Genomic DNA, 15,996 nt, shown 5'->3' with positions numbered 1-15,996 from the left:
AAGGGTTTAAGAATTACCATAAGAGAGGATTTTGATCCTAGGACTCTACACTGGAGCCAGGGTTTACTGATAAGAAGGGGGCAGGAACACCTCACTGAAACCTCAATTTCTACATCCTAGTTTGGGAGGGGGAGCTCAGAGACAGACATTTTATTTTGACCTGTTATGCTTACCCCGCCATGATGTACTTTCCCTTGAAATTGTAGGCTGAAAATAAGCCCTTTCTTTCCCTGAGTCATTTCTGAGCTATATTTTGTCCCAGCAATGAGAAAGTACCATACAGGCTCTCTTAGAGAAGCCCACATTCATGTTCTGAATATGTCTTAACCCTCATGCTTAAAATCTATATGAAACTATCTTGAATAAGACCCAACTCTGCTTCATGATGGCCTGCCCTGAAATTCTTTTCTCTGTGGAAGCCATGAAGCCCGTGTTTCCCAGCATGGAGATCCCTAAAGGATTAAGGGAATGCATGAGGATGCCAGTGTGGACTTGTGTTTCTTTCCCTCACAAGTTTCTCTTTATTCATTTTGGGGCAGATGTCCAGGATCATAGAACAAGGAGCATCCAGGATGCTGACACATAGCCAATGCATGACATGTCGCTGGGCTGGCCCCAGAACTTCAGAGTGGGATGAAAGACCCTAGAAATATTGAAGCTACTACTGTCTCTGGCTTTTTTATTAGCTCCTTATATAGTAGGCCATGTCCGACAGAAATCAAAGACTAAAAGTCCCCTTGGATTTTAAAAATATATTTTATTTATTTATTTGAGAGAAAAAAAGAGGGAGGAAGGGAGGGAGAGAGAGAGAGAGAATGAATGGGCGTGCCAGGGCCTCCAGCCACTGCATGTGTCCCCTTGTGCCTCTGGCTTACGTGGGTCCTGGAGAATCGAACTGGGATCCTCTGGCTTTGCAGGCAAATGCCTTAACTGCTAAGCCATCTCTCCAGCCCTCTCCCTGGATTTTTAACAATTGTGGCTCTGGGTAACACAAAACAGCAGTTGGAAGACTCTCTCTGATTTGGAACTCTAAAGTGGTTTGAGGGGGCTGAAGGATAATATGACTTTTTTCCCCCTTGAAAATCAAAAATTCATTTATATTCATTGTTCACATACATTAGGTGTTTGCTTGGACCATCCCTTTACCACATTGCTAGGAGAGGGATTTCTTTCTCAGCATTAGGGGGATTCCAGACACTCAGAACCTTATGCTAGACAGATGAATAAACAGGCATTATCAATCAAATCAACTTACATTGAGGGAAGAGAATGCTGACCACCACACAGGGGTGCATGGGGCCCTCACCTAGAACCAGCAACTGCGGGAGGTGGAAGGATGAGAGGACCCCTGGGTGCCCAGGAGGTGTGACGGGTCATCTGGAATGTGTCTGCCAGCTGGGAGGAAACTGAAGCTTAGTCTGTAGCAATAAGAAAGGACTGAGGCTGCTTCTCATGAGGCAGGAAGTTCAGCTGACTCACAGGAGAGGCACAGGGAGATTTGCAGTTAAGCCACGCTGACGCCAGCTGCACCAGATGTCAATTCATACGATGTATATGCATATGACATATATAGTATGTCAAAACATACTAAGGCAGTTCATACTACGGAGTTTTAGTCTGGGATCTTATATCATAGTGTCATACTATGAACTTCACATGCATCTTCATATTTAACCTTCTTAATAACTTCACTACAGAGCTAGCATTGCCTCATATTTTAGAGTCAAGAAACCTGAGGTTTGGAGAATTTGTCATCCCAGATAACTTCCAAGGCAATGGAAAATTCAAGAACCAAAGCTGTGGCTATATGTCTAGACACAGATTGAGAATATTCATTGTGAATACCAAGACACAATTCCAATTAGCAATGCATTTTACTTTATTGTATTGAACTATTTATTTTTTTTTGAGGTAGGGTCTTACTGTAGCCCAGGTTGACCTGGAATTCACTCTGAAGCTTCAGGATAGAGTCAAACTCACAGGGATCCTCCTACATCTGCCTTTCAAATGCTGGGATTAAAGGCTTGCGCCACCACACCCGGCCCACCAACTTGATTCCAAAATGTATATACATGTATGTGGTATGTATGTCGGACAGAGGGGAAGGGACTCTTACCACCTGTATCATGTGAATACAGAGACCCGCAGCTGGGCTAAGGGAAGCCCAGGGGTAAAATGAGCACTTTAGCCTTTAAGCAAAGTGCTAATAAGCTTGCAAAAGCATGACAAATTCCATTTTCTATAGGTTGTTATTATGTTGATTTTTATGAAGCTTTCTGGGCAAATCTCAGGGAAGCCCGTTGGATTAAAATGTAGACACATGAATGGGAATGACTCTAGTCAAACTCTTCTATGGCTTTTTTCAGGAGGGAGGAATATGCTAATTGATATCCATGCTGACTGTATCTTTTATGTCAGAGTCAGAGTTAATAGAGAAGAGGGGAATTTTGATATTGATGAAGGGTTTACCCAGATAATTTTTGTAAAGGGAGAACATTACTGCTTCTGTGAACATTCCATGTAATTCACTTCCTCTTAAAATATAGTGATTGTGCCCTCCAGGCAGAATACTGTAGCAACTGATCAATTTCTCCCCTCTTCCTTCCTTTCTTTCTTTTTTTTTTTGCCGATGTGGAATTCACTGTGGAGTCTCAGGGTGGCCTCGAACTCATGGCGATCCTCCTCCTCTGCCTCTGCTGGGATGAAAGTCGTGCGCCACTATGCCCGGCTCCAATTTCTCCTTATTAATAATGGGCTCTACATGCTCTCCAGAAGGCAGAATGCTTGGGAGAACTCTTTGGTTGTATTTTAGTTTTTTTAAAATAGGTTGCAATTGCCAAATATTATTGCCATAATTCAGTTCAAAGGATGGCATATACATCTCTGTGACTTAGACGAGGAAATGCTCCTTTGTCTTGCTCCACCGTCCTGGAAGTCAGCAAGGCTGACTGCTACCCCAGTAGCCATTTGAGGGAGTTTAGGGGGTCTGTTTAGAGGAATCCCATCTTCCTTCAATCTGTACCTACCTGAGGTAGGATTTTCTCATAACAAGGGTAGGTGGAGACATTTGGCACTACTTACACCAAATCTCTGTATTGGCAGAGTCACTTCTGCTTCAGGCAAGCACTTCAAGTCACATGGTATTGGACAAGGAATCATGGGAGAATCACTCCAGGGATATTTAGTTTTCTTCTTTTGGCTTCCTCTTCTTGTACATCTTTCTGTGTATATATGTATGCATATTCACAACAAAGAGCTATGGGGAAAGCTAGTTGAAACTATCTTTTAACTGGGGAAGGCTAAACACTAAGAAAAAGAGGGTTAAAATAACATAGGGATTATTTCATTTCTAAAGATTCTGGTTTTCTTTTGACTTTATTTTCAAGATGAATCAACATGTCATGTTTTGAGACATCTACCCTGTTTCAGAAAAATTGGAAATTCAATTTATTGTATACTTTCTCAAAGAGAAGCATATATGTTATAACCAAAGCTCCTGGTTTATTATGAATAGAACCATGTGAGCTTTCAAGAATGGGAGCTCAGGGCCTCCTGAGAGAAGATAGTGGATTACAAACAGTGAAGATTCAGAATAAGAAAGAATATACTCTATCCCAAAGAAAGCATTAGGAGAGCATTGAAACCCATGTTCAGATGGCTGAAAGTTGCAGAGAAACTGAAGGGTGATGCATCAAAAGTAAACAAGAAGCAAACAGTTCCTGCCAGGAGAATGGGACTAGACATTCCATTCAAAAGGTTATGTTGTTTTCTGAGTGGCACTGGGGACTGAGCCTTCAAGAGAAGACTACTGTTAAGATGATCCTAAAACAAAACCAGGAGAGCTATCCAAGCCAACAGATGGGCAAATAATAATGCAGAAACAATCGAAACAAGAAAGCAAAAGAATTTGAAACTTCAAACAGATCATAATTCCCAGTTACAAAACCCAAGGACAATGATGTTAACTAAAGTGCCAATGAATTAAAAATTCATTTCTTAAAACAGTTAATGACTCCAAGAAGAAGCAATTGGATGAACAAAGTATGGAAATTAACTCAAGATATAAATAACAAAGCCAAAAATATGTAGAAAAGAAAGTCAGTAATATGAATGGGAAATTCAGCAAGGAATTTGGGAGTTCTTGGAACAAAACCAAAAATATTGTAAACAAAAAGTGCAATTAGTCAAATAAAAAACTACAAAGTATCACAAATACATAAAAGGTGGCTGGAGGGATGGCTTAGTGGTTAAGGCATTTGCCTGCAAAGCCAAGGGACCCAGGTTCGATTACCCAGGATTCACGTAAGTCAAATACACAAGGTGTTGCACGCGTCTGGAGTTCATTTGCAATGGCTGAAAGCCCTGTCTCACATTCTGCTTGTTTGTCTCTCTCTCTGATTCTCTCAAATAAATAAATAAATAAAACTTTTAAAAAAAGTATCACAAATGCACTAGGTTAAACCAAAGAAAGATTATTAAGGATTGAAGACAAAATCAAGGAAATACTGTATTCATACAAGAATCAAAGGGGAAAAAAGCCACCGAACACTGCATCCATGAACTCTGAGACACAGTCAGAGACCAAACCTACGGAGCAGAAATAAAAACTAAAGGTATAGAACATGTGTTCGTGCAACTCTGAGAGAAAACTCCCCCAATCTAGGAAAGGAAATGGGCATTTCAGCACAGCAGGCATTGAAAAGCCTAAGTAGACGAGAGCAGGAAGAATCTTTCCACAACAGACTATCCTGAAACTGGAAACCAAAAAATCAATATTAAAGGCTGCAAGAGGAAAATACCAACTCACAAAAGCAAACCAACCAGAATATCAGACATAAAAAACAGAAATCTTGAGTACCAGGGAGGCATGGCATATTATGTTTTAAACCTTCAAAGCAGGTAACTGCCAAACAAGATTACTATATGCTGCAAAGTTATCTTGTAATATCATGGGAGACAGAAAAAAGGCATTTTAAGACAAACACCAAGCTGATATGTCAGAAGGTAATTTTAAAGTTTCCTACACCCAGAAGAGGAAGACTGACAGACTCTCATGAAACAAAGGAAAGAAAAAAAGAAAAAACATTCATGAGAGGAATGGATGAATAATGAAAACCTAGGGAAGAATCAGTCACATGTCTTATAGCAAACTCCTCATGTAAACAGAGGTGAAAGAAAAGAACAAGCACAATCTAACCAGAGAAGCAACTATCAAGAAGGGAGGAATAAGAAAGCCTCTCTCAAGGATAACCCTAAGGGTAAATTGTCTTAATTCCCAAACCCAAGTGAGCATACTACTGAGGTACTTATTTATTGAAGAACTATTGAAAATAGCCAGGAAATGGAACCAACTCAGATGCCAATAGATGAATTGATAAAAACTAAGACATATATGTGTGTGTGTGTGTCTCTCTCTCTATATATATATAGACACACACACACACATATACACACACACATATATATAACATATGTACATATATATATATACACACACACACATATATATAACATATGTACATATATATGTGTATGTGTATGACATACACACACACACAATAGATTTTTATTCATTATAAAGAATGAAATTTTTATTTGCAGGAAAATAAATGGTATTAGAGATTATCATGTTCATCAAAATAAGCCAGATGTGGAAACACAAATATAGCACTTGGAATCAAGAGTGTGTGTGTATGTATGTGTGAGTGTGTGTGCTTGCACACACACACATGTACATGCGTTATATGTACATATATGCACCATTAAAATAGGACTACTCTGGTTGGAGGACTGATATGTAGACAAGTGTGAGTAATTAGGGACAAGACACAAATTTTTCACACCTTCTCTCATATGTGGAGTCTTAATATATGTAAGCATATATAAATGCATATGTATATATGTTTATATATGCATGGTATGAAAGCAAAGGGTGAGCCACTAAGGGGACCAGCAAAATGGAGGAGGAAGAGAGGGCAATGAGTAGTGACTATAAGTAAAGTACAATGATACACATATGAAAGGGTTATAATGAAACTCATTATTTTGTTTGCTAATTAAAATGTTATTAATAAAAAACAAAATTAAGAGAAGAAAGAAAGGAAGGGTGAGGGATGGAGGGAAGGGAGAAGAAAGGAAAAAGAAAGACCAAGACCAGGAATTAAAAATGTAAAAGTTGTAAAAATGTAAAAGATTCTTCTCTCTCGCCATGCACAAGAATTAAGTCCAAATGGATTAAAGACCTTAACATCAGACCGGAAACTTTGAAACTGCTAGAGGAAAAAGTAGGGGAAACCCTTCAACATATTGGTCTTGGCAAAGACTTTCTGAATACAACCCCAATTGCTCAGGCAATAAAACCACAGATTAACCACTGGGACCTAATGAAATTACAAAGATTTTGCACCGCAAAGGACACAGTGAAAAAAGCAAAGAGGCAACCTACAGAATGGGAAAAAATCTTCGCCAGCTATATATCTGATAGAGGATTAATATCTAGGATATACAAAGAACTCAAAAAGTTAAATAATAAGGAATCAAACAAGCCAATCAAAAAATGGGCTAAGGAGCTAAATAGAGAGTTCTCAAAGGAAGAAATACGAATGGCATATAAGCATCTAAAAAAATGTTCTACGTCACTAGTCATCAGGGAAATGCAGATTAAAACTACATTGAGATTCCATCTCACTCCTGTCAGATTGGCCACCATCATGAAAACAAATGATCATAAATGTTGGCGGGGATGTGGAAAAAAAGGAACCCTTCTGCACTGCTGGTGGGAATGCAATCTGGTCCAGCCATTGTGGAGAACAGTGTGGAGGTTCCTAAAACAGCTAGAGATTGATCTACCATATGACCCAGCTATAGCACTCCTAGGCATATATCCAAAGGACTCATCTCATTTCCCTAGAAGTACGTGCTCAACCATGTTTATTGCTGCTCAATTTATAATAGCTGGGAAATGGAACCAGCCTAGATGTCCCTCAACAGATGAGTGGATAATGAAGATGTGGCACATTTATACAATGGAGTTCTACTCAGCGGTAAAGAAAAATGAAGTTATGAAATTTGCAGAAAAATGGATGGACCTGGAAAGTATTATACTAAGTGAGGTAACCCAGGCCCAGAAAGCCAAGCGCCACATGTTCTCTCTCATATGTGGATCCTAGCTACAGATGATTGGGCTTCTGCGTGAGAATGAAAATACTTAGTAGCAGAGGCCAGTAAGTTAAAAAGGAGACATAAAGGGTAGAGAAAGGAAGGGAAGAGGATACTTAATAGGTTGATATTGCACATATGTAATTACAATGAATGTAATGGGGAGGTAATATGATGGAGAATGGAATTTCAAATGGGAAAGTGTGGGGGTGGGGAGGGAGGGAATTACCATGGGATATATTTTATAATCATGGAAAATGTTAATAAAAATTAAAAAAAAATGTAAAAGTTGGGCTGGAGAGATAGCTTAGTGGTTAAGCACTCGCCTGTGAAGCCTAAGGACCCCGGTTTGAGGCTCAACTCCCCAGGACCCATGCTAGCCAGATGCACAATGGGACACATGCATCTGGAGTTCGTTTGCAGTGGCTGGAGGCTCTGGTGCGTCCATTCTCTCTCTATCTGCTTCTTTCCCTGTCTGTCTGTCACTCTCAAACAACTAATTAAAGAAAAATTAAAAAAAATAAATAAAAATGTAAAAGTTAACATGGAAGATCTCCTAATGACCAAACCTAACACTAAAATAATTTGAAAAACACTGTACATACAATTGCACTGTGATAAAGGTTAAAACATAAATATTTCTGTGAGTCCATAGTGGTATAAATATATGAGTGAATAAACACAAAAAACAAACAAAAAACACTATAAAACATAATAGCTTAATATAGAGGAGCTTATGGGGTTGGATTCTCAGAAAAACATTACTGGAGTGAAGAAAAGAAATAGAACCTATATTAACTATGATTATTCCAAAGTACAGTATATTTCTTGAAAAAAATTTAAATTATAAATTCTATAGGGGGCTGGAGAGATGGCTTAGTGGTTAAGCGCGTGCCTGTGAAGGATAAGGACCCCGGTTCGAGGCTCGGTTCCCCAGGTCCCACGTTAGCCAGATGCACAAGGGGGCGTACGCGTCTGGAGTTCGTTTGCAGAGGCTGGAAGCCCTGGCGCGCCCACTCTCTCTCTCCCTCTATCTGTCTTTCTCTTTGTGCCTGTCGCTCTCAAATAAATAAATAAATAAAAATACTAAAAAAAAGAGTTAAAAATTCTATAGGGACTGGAGAGATGGCTTACTGCTTAAGGTGCTTGCCTGCAAAGCCTAAGGACCCAGGTTCAACTCCCCAGTACCCATATAAGCCAGGTGTACAAGGTGGCACGTGCATCTGGAGTTTGCTTGCAGTGGCTAGAAGCCCTGCTGTGCCCATACTCTCTTTCTCAAATAAGTAAAATATTTTAAAGACTCTATAAATAAAAACAGATAAGAAAGTATTTAGCATTAATTTATTCATTGAAAAATAGCACATGATATACATGTATGGAAATGTCATGTTGAAAAGCACATGTTCTCCCACATGTACAAATCCTAACTATTAAGGTGTGTTTATAAATACAAGAAGTGAGAATTAACAAACAAATATAACCTTGGTGGCTGGAGAGATGTCTTAGCAGTTAAGGCTCTTGCCTGCAAAGTCAAAGGATCCAGGTTCAATTTGCCAGGACCCACGTAAGCCAGATACACAGGTGGTGGATGGGTCTGGAGTTTGTTTGCAGCAGCTGGAGACCCTGGTGCTCCCATTCTCTCTCAATATCTGCCTCTTTCTTTTTATATCTCTGAAATAAATAAATAAAAATAAAATGAAAAATTTAAAAAATCCTTGAACTAAAAAAATTCCTAGGACAGAATGAAATGAAAAGAAAAAGTACCAAAGTCTATGGACACAGTGAAGGCAGTGCTCCAAGGGAAGTTTATAGCTTTAAATGTCTACATATAAAAAAATACGGAGAACTGAAATACATAAGTTAATGACCCATGTGAAAGCTCTTGGAAAACAGGGACAAACCAAACCCAAAAGTATCAGGGAGAAAGAAATAACAAGTCAGTGAATGAGAAGTGTAGAAAAAAGTTTAAAACTGGATGAAACAAGAGACGTAAGCAAGACTGATAAAGGTGTAGACAATTTAAACATGGGAAGCAGAGAGAAGATTCTAACCAGCAAGATCAAAGATGAGCTTCTTCCCGGGGAAAACACCCAGTGGCCGAAGACGCGGGTGCAGCGGGAGGCGCCGAGGACCCGGCCCGGGAGGTTTCGGCTGCGGTCTCCGGGTCGCGGTCGCGGGCGTGGCCATGGTCGGGCCGAGGCCGCGGGGCTCGTGGAGGCAAAGCCGAAGGCAAGGAGTGACCAAGCTGGGATGCCTGGTCAAGGACGTGAAGATCAAGTCCCTGGAGGAGATCTGTCTGCTCTCCCTGCCCATCAAGGAGTCTGAGATCATTGACTTCTTGGGTGCGTCCCTTACGGATGAGGTTTTGAAGATCATGCCAATGCAAAAGCAGACTCGCGCTGGTCAGCGGACCAGGTTCAAGGCTTTTGTCACCATTGGGGACCTACAACGGTCACGTCGGCCTGGGTGTCAAGGGCTCTAAGGAGGTAGCCACTGCCATCCGAGGGGCCGGCATCTTGGCCGAGCTCTCCATTGTGCCTGTCCGGAGAGGCTGCTGGGGGAACAAGATCGAGCCCCACACAGTCCCCTGTAAAGTGACAAGCCGCTGTGGCTCTGTGCTGGTGCGCCTTACCCCTGCCCCCAGGGGCACTGGCATTGTCTCTGCCCCGGTGCCCAAGAAGCTGCTGCTGATGGCTGGTATTGACGACTGCTACACTTCAGCCAGGGGCTGCACTGCCACCCTGGGCAACTTGGCTAAGGCCACTTTTGACGCCATCTCTAAGACCTATAGCTACCTGACCCCGGACCTCTGGAAAGAGACTGTGTTCACCAAGTCTCCTTACCAGGAACTCACTGGCCAGCTTGTGAAAACCCACACCAGAGTCTCAGTGCAAAGGACCCAGGCTCCAGCTGTGGCTACCACATAAGGATTTTTATACAGAAAAAAATAAAAGTGGATTAAGCCTGAAATAATAAAAAAAAAAGATCAAAGATGAAAAGGAAGCTATTACAAGCTACTAGTAAAATTGAGAACATAGGGACATATTTCAAAAACAAGAAATGGACAAATTTCTTGACACATCTGATCTACTGAAGTTAAACTCAGAAGAGATGCATAATCTAAGCAGAGCTATAACATGTAGCAAGATATTGAAGCAATAATTAAAAGCCCCCCAACCAGAAACACCTCCAGGTTCAGAAGGGTTCCCTGCTCAATTCTAACCTTTACAGAAGAACTGAATCCATTGCTTCTCAAGTTATTTTATAGAGCTGAAAAGGAAGAAATGCACTCTAACTCCTCTGAAGCCAACATTACACTAACACTAATTCCAAAACAGGAGATAAAACAAAATAGAAAATTATAGACACACATCTCTGATGAACTTATACACAAAATTTCTCAATATAATTCCTGCAAATTATGGTGGCTGTGAGCGGGAGTGAGGCAGCTTTGTTAGACACTTAGGGTGTCTGGGCACCTGGAAGTGAGAAGCAGGAATGTCTCTGGGCCTCTCCTTGCATTCTCCACTTTGCTAGAGATCAAAACATTATCTGACTCCTTATCTCTTGCCTAAAGAAGATCTGTTTTTCCACAAAGAACCTGGGTTTCTTCCTGGGAGGGAGGTCTTTCTCAGGATTTAAATCTAATTCTAATATTGTGGTTGGTTGAGTTTATCTCCCAGAACTTGGTGTCACAGCTAGCCTTTTCCAGAGACAGCCTCTAGCCCAGCCCAATCAGTTGCCTTGCTGACTCCCCTGAGCAGGAAAGTAGGGTTCACCATCATAAGTCTATAAACACATTTGTAAGAGGACGGCGAGCTCTCTGGGCTGCTTGACCACTCATGAAGCTCCAAGTTCTGGTGGGTTTCCACATGTCTTGGGCTGGCTGGGCTGAGATGAATGAAGAACCTCCTGACCCCTTGTTCCCAGATGGGCTATTCGAATATTTTTATTTATTTATATTTTTTAAGTTTCATTGTTTTACTCATCAAAAGCAAAACAAAAACAAAACCAGCTATTTTTTATACTTGCATCTTAACAGAGATATAATTGGAAATGAACCCCCCAACCCGAGTTTTCCCAATAAACAGCAAACTTATTTTTATTCATGATTTGTACTACTGCAGAATAGCAAGGACGTAGAAAGTTCGTTGAAGGGGATGATGGAGACAAAAACCCCCGAACCAAGCAAAGGTCTTTCTCCTAATTTATGTGGTCCTGGGCATGCCAAAATACTTTTTTTTAAAAACATTTATTTTATTTTTATTTATCTATTTGAGAGCAACAGACAGAGAAAGAGGCAGATAGAGAGAGAGAATGGGCACGCCAGGGCCTCCGGCCACTGCAAACGAACTCCAGATGCATGCGCCCCCTTGCGCATCTGGCTAACATGGGACTTGGGGAACTGAGCCTTGAACCGGGGTCCTTAGGCTTCACAGGCAAGTGCTTAACCGCTAAGCCATCTCTCCAGCCCCCAAAACACTTTTTTATTTTCAAGATTTAATACGAGGTCTGAGACCTACAGCAATACGAGAGAGCCCTCTCCTCCCTTTTGTCTTCACTGCTTCTTTTTCCACTGTGTTGCTCTGCCGGTGGAAGAGTCACTGCTCACTGCTCGAGTATTTTTAAACCAGGATCTTTAGGCTTTGAAGGCAGTTGCCTTAACTATTAAGCCATCTCTCCAGCACCCATAACTTTCTTGAAAAGAGAGAGACGATTTGGGTGGAAGCCCCCTGTTGAGTTGGAGAAAGCTTTAGCTAGAAGCCATAGACTGTGGCTGGTAAAGCCCAATTCCAGAGGTGGGTCCACCTCTACAGTGAGCTATTAGTCAGGGAGGCCCCCAAACAATGCAGGCCATTGTCAAAACTCTTGGTTGTCCACCAGAACTAGGTGGAAATACCCTACTGCTGAATATACCACAGGCTGCAGTTGTAAGACATTGAGAAATCAAGCGATCACCGAGCTGGAAGCCAGTTCCTGCATGTCATAATGCTGGAAAGCGCTATGAGAGCTGCTGGTACATAAAAGTCATCAACAGCATGAACAGTGGATCCTGCAAGTTAGAAAATCCACCAGGGGAGGTGTACTCACTGGTACAATAGTGGCACATAACTTATGGGGCTAATCAATGGCTCTTTGACTGGATATGAGTCCCACTCTGTGAGAAGGAATTCATATCTGGTACTGAGAACCAAGCTGATAGTCTATGGCTTTGAAGGTGATAGACCTTACAGGGAAGCTGTCACTGTTCTTTGGGTGAGTGGATAGGTTATTCTCATCAAAGCCTTCTAAATGTTTACAGCGTTTGATTGACGCTGCTTTCATGTTTGGTGGGAGAACATGCCTTTTAGACACTGGAGAACAGGAGGAAGCGATGGCATGAGCAGAGGGGGACATCACCTCCTGGCCAACATCAGGACAACAACCTGGACAACAGCAACAGGAGAGTGTGCACTATTTTGTCTTTTGGGGAAGGTGCTGCTTCACAGCTCAGACTGGTCTCACACTTACTGTGCTGCTCCTGATTTTTCTGCTCAGCCTCCCAAAGCTGAGATTACGGATGCACACACCGTGCTCAGTTATGTCTTCAAGTGTTTAAATATTGACTTATTTTCATGTTGGAAGCAAAGTAAAACAAGCCCTGTCATCTTTTTATGTTATATTTATTTATTTGTTTATTTGTTTATTTTTTGAGGTAGGGTTTCACTCTAGCTCAGGCTGACCTGGAATTCACTATGTAGTCTCAGGTTGGCCTCAAACTCACAGCAATCCTCCTACCTCTGCCTCCCAAGTGCTGGGATTAAAGGCATGTGCAACCATGCCCGGCTTATTTTTTATTTTTATTATTTAGTGTTGGAAGTACAGATTAGCACTTTTTTTTTTTTTTTCGAGGTAGGGTCTCACTCTAGCCCAGTGCCGGGCTCCTCCCCAGCGGGTAGGTAGTTGAGGGGACCAGGCCCGCTGGTTCCTCCCAAGGAGTTGAGGAGAAGGAAGAGCATTGGACGACTCAGAACCGCTCCTAGTCACTGGAGAAAAACCACACTGAGTCAGGAGTCTTGTCAAAGCAGGAACTCGCTTTATTGTTACAAGCAGTTGCCTATATAATGTTGAGAACGAAGGCGGGGATTTTAGGATGGTTGGAGGGAGAGGTAAGGGCCAATAGTAAAATGTGACTATTGAAATGATAATTCCAACTCCTGCATAGAAGTAGCAGACAAGAAGCCTTTAGGCGTCTTGCTGAGTCCGAGGCAGATCACCAAACTGTGGCTAGCTCAGGAAGTTCCACTAGGCCTCACGCTTGGGCCTCTCAAGGCCCAACAGCCCAGGCTGACCTGGAATTCACTATGTAGTCTCAGGGTGGCCTCGAACTCATGGTAATCCTCCTACCTCTGCCTCCCCAGTGCTGGGATTAAAGGTGTGTGCCACCATGCCTGGCCAGATGAACACTTTCAAAAAATATATTTTATTTATTTATTTATGGAATTTCAAAGGGGAAAGTGCAGGGGGGGAGAGTATTACCATGGGATATTTTTTATAATCATGGAAAATGTTAATAAAAATTGTGAAAATAAAAAAAAATATATTTTATTTATTTGAGAGAGAGAAAGAGGGAGGGAGGACACACACACACACACACACACACAGAGAGAGAGAGAGAGAGAGAGAGAGAGAGAGAGAGAGAGAGAGAGAGAGAGAGAATGGGTGCACCAGGGCCTCCAATCCCTGCAAATAAATTTCAGACACATCTGACTTATGTGGATTCTAGGGAATTAGACTGAGGTCCTTTGGCTTTTGCAGGCAAGTGCCTTAACTGCTAAGCCATCTCTCCAGCCCCCATTAAAATTTTTTTTTTTTTAGTTTTTTTAATTAGTTATGTACACAGTATGTATACAGTCATGTTGATACCACTGTTAGCATCCTCCCTGTCCTTCCCCCTCCACAGGGCCCCTCCTCATTGGGGAATATGGGTTGTGCATTGTGGGGTTAGCCATCAGTTATGGGTAAATCGAATGCAGGGCAAGGTAAAACACTGGATCAGTTGAGGTTGTTATCATAGCTGATTGTGAGCTGCTTTCTGAAAGGCTTCACAGTGCCCGGTCTACAGTCACTTGCTGAACCTTTACTGGCAGATCCAGCTGAGTGTGTCACTGACCACATGGTAAGCCAATACTAATTACAGGGCTTCTGTTGTGCTTTCAGGAGTGAGAGACAAGAGCCTCATTCCAACTCTTGTTAGCGTTTGTAAAGCCCCTAATCACGGAGGTGATCGCTGGAGCTGTAAACCGAGCAGGTCTGCTGTGAAAATGGCTGCAACAGAATCGATGCGACCTTTTCCTCATTTCAAAGCCCCTGTTTTTAAGGACAACTTATTCTAATGAAGTTGTTAGGATTTTTTTTTTTAGCTCTGAGGAAAAGTCCTAATAAATCTGGCACAGATTAAATTAATTAGTATGGGGCATGCAGATTATCATATGATTCTTCCAATTAAGATGTAATACTACCTATGGCCCTTTCCTCATTTAAGATGTGGAAATGAATCCAGAAAAGTTGAGCATTTAATCATTTTATATCATACATCTACGCACAAGTCTTCATTCCTAAATTGGTCTATTTCTTTCTCAGCCGGAGTCATGTCCAGAAGACATGGTGGATCCATTTTAAAGGCAAACATGCCTCCAAAAGCTAAGGGTAACAGGCAGACTCAGATGTGGCACGCAAAATGTGCTGGTGTTAAAACACCTGCTGAAACTTTCCTATAGGGTCTCTAGTGCAGCCTTCCAAGAGTCCTAATGAAATGGGGTGTTTAGGACAGTCCTTGAACTCCAAACCCTGAAGTTCCCAAACACTAGGTTGCTAGGTCGGCCACAACAATAATACGATGGAAACAGAAATTCACCTTCTCAGTGCTCTGGGGTCTGGAAGTCCAAGATCAAGGTGCGGATGGGTTTGGTCTCTGTCTAGCCTATCTGCTCTTCCTCTGAGTTGGTGGGCAGATAACACGGCAAAGCCTACGGGCCACATTTTCCTTTAACCTCTGTCTGCAGTACTGTGCCTGGGGCTTCCACCTATATACCTGGATGGTCACAATGCACCCCTCAAACTATGCTGGCAGTTGTACAGAGGAAACCGGGAAAGCAAAACAGTAAGGAACTACAGGTAGTGCTCGTTGGTCTAGAATATTCCAAACAGTGGGTACACCATCTGCCAGCGTTGAGTAAGAGAATTTGGACTCCATTCTACTCAAGCACAAGACTTCTCAGGAGCCAAATCAAGGTTCCTCTGGCATCGCCTGGAGCCTCTCCTGACTCATGTCTCATCAAGGAGAAGGATTGTAGCATGGGCTCCTTAGGCAAGCTTCCGGAACGCTCTAGCTCTCTCACACCTGGGACACACTGGGCAGGTCTGGATCTTAGTTGCCACAAAGCGTCCAGTGTCCACTGTTTTCACCGCTGATGATTTCTGTCTCCCATAGGGCTGCATGCAGTGCGGCTTTTTCCAGCTTTCAGTTGGCTGGTCTACAGGGAGGTTTTCAGCACAGTACCAGCTTGATTTCTCAGTGATCTTGCTGCCCAGGCATGTGAAGTTTTCATCAATAGAGTCTTACCATTGGTTACTTGTGGGAAACCAAGGGCCTTGGCAATAGCCTGTAATGTTTTAGAGGCAACTGGGACCTCCCTGGCCAACAACTCACTGGTAGGTATTCCATCCCTGCCACTGAAAATTTTCTAGTAGCAATCTATGGCTTCTGGATGTGGCATTATCCCAAAAAGCTGGCTTCCATATGTCTTATTCAGAATATCTTGAATTTTGATTGACCCTCTGGGATCTAAATACTTA

At 42.1% G+C, this 15,996-nt stretch overlaps 1 pseudogene; it reads left to right on the top strand.

The window, feature by feature from the left end:
- Positions 1–10,085, top strand: part of LOC101615172 — an 84,809-nt pseudogene extending 74,724 nt beyond the window's left edge.
- The last annotated feature ends 5,911 nt before the right edge of the window (positions 10,086–15,996 follow it).

This window comes from Jaculus jaculus, chromosome 16, assembly GCF_020740685.1.
Source record: "Jaculus jaculus isolate mJacJac1 chromosome 16, mJacJac1.mat.Y.cur, whole genome shotgun sequence".
In the NCBI taxonomy this organism is placed as follows: domain Eukaryota; kingdom Metazoa; phylum Chordata; class Mammalia; order Rodentia; family Dipodidae; genus Jaculus; species Jaculus jaculus.
This window is presented reverse-complemented; position numbering and strand designations above follow the sequence as displayed.